The sequence below is a fragment of the Cucurbita pepo genome, unplaced genomic scaffold, assembly GCF_002806865.2.
Source record: "Cucurbita pepo subsp. pepo cultivar mu-cu-16 unplaced genomic scaffold, ASM280686v2 Cp4.1_scaffold000291, whole genome shotgun sequence".
Classification (NCBI taxonomy): domain Eukaryota; kingdom Viridiplantae; phylum Streptophyta; class Magnoliopsida; order Cucurbitales; family Cucurbitaceae; genus Cucurbita; species Cucurbita pepo.
This window is the reverse complement of record NW_019646539.1, coordinates 2,248-3,249: the sequence shown is the minus strand read 5'-3', so window position 1 is coordinate 3,249 and position 1,002 is coordinate 2,248. Positions and strand designations below refer to the sequence as shown.

The 1,002-nt window shown below is 45.7% G+C and overlaps 1 long non-coding RNA gene across 1 annotated transcript; it reads right to left on the bottom strand.

The window, feature by feature from the left end:
* Window positions 1-6: 6 nt before the first annotated feature.
* LOC111784889 lies at window positions 7-631 on the bottom strand. The gene is made up of 3 exons (XR_002813593.1): window positions 561-631; window positions 391-468; window positions 7-168 (listed from the first exon to the last, which is right to left on the bottom strand). It is a non-coding gene; the product is annotated as an uncharacterized LOC111784889 (long non-coding RNA).
* Between the last annotated feature and the right edge of the window lie 371 nt (window positions 632-1,002).

Here is a 1,002-nt window from a genome sequence, read left to right as displayed (position 1 = left end):
GGTCTCGGGCGGTTCGGTTCGCGTGCGGAGCGCCGGTTCGGACTCGGGCCGACCCGGTTGTGCACGCCTGATGCATTTCTCCAGCCCGCGGTCGCCACGTGTCGGTCGTCGATCCTACCGCGCTCCTCCGTATGGCGGCTGACGCGTGGCGGCGATGCCTTCTCTCTCCTGCATTTTTTCCAAATTTTCCAGAAACCGTGAGTTTTGCGTTTTCGATCCATTTTCTTCCGATTTTCTTATCTTTCAATCCGTAATCCATATCAACAAAGTTTCTTCACGAAAGTTGTAGATCTCATATTCTACTCCTTCGAAAGAATTTCCTTAAATTTTTCTGATGATCACAGATCTTATTATTTGAGTTCGAATTTGGAGAAAAACACGAGTTCTTACCAAAAATCACGTTATCTTTAAACTCCGATTCGAACGCCGATCTTGGCCGCCTCCACTCCAGAACTTAACAAGATAGCGCTGTTGAGGGTAAGAGTCCAAGGATCAACATAAAACGTTGCTAGCACACGAAAATCTTGATGACTTCTCAATGTAGATACTCGTGGACTAACCTGAAGTTCTTGAACGTTTTGTCGAAATAGGAAGGTGCGATTCGTGAGAGCACCTTGCCTCGAGCTATTGACGGTTTAGATTGGGGACTCGGTTCTCTGGCGTCGGTTCTGATCCGATCTCCTATGGCGATTTGTCATCTCTGTTCTTCCTCTCTCCCAAACCCTAACTTCTTCTCCTTTCTCCATTCTCTCTCTTTTTCTTTTCTTTTCTCTCTCTTTCTTCTTGGAGCCCAAACAACTAGACCCCTTGGATAAGAGTAGGGGCAAAATGACCATTTTGCCCCTATGTTGTTATTTTTATTTTATTTATTTATTCATCTAAAAATTCGGGTATTACAATTCTTCCCACCTTAGGAACTTTCGTCCTCGAAAGTTTGTCTTCCCCGGAAGGGTTCGAGGTAAGACCTCCTCGTGTCATCCTCACAATCCTAGGTGGCTTCGT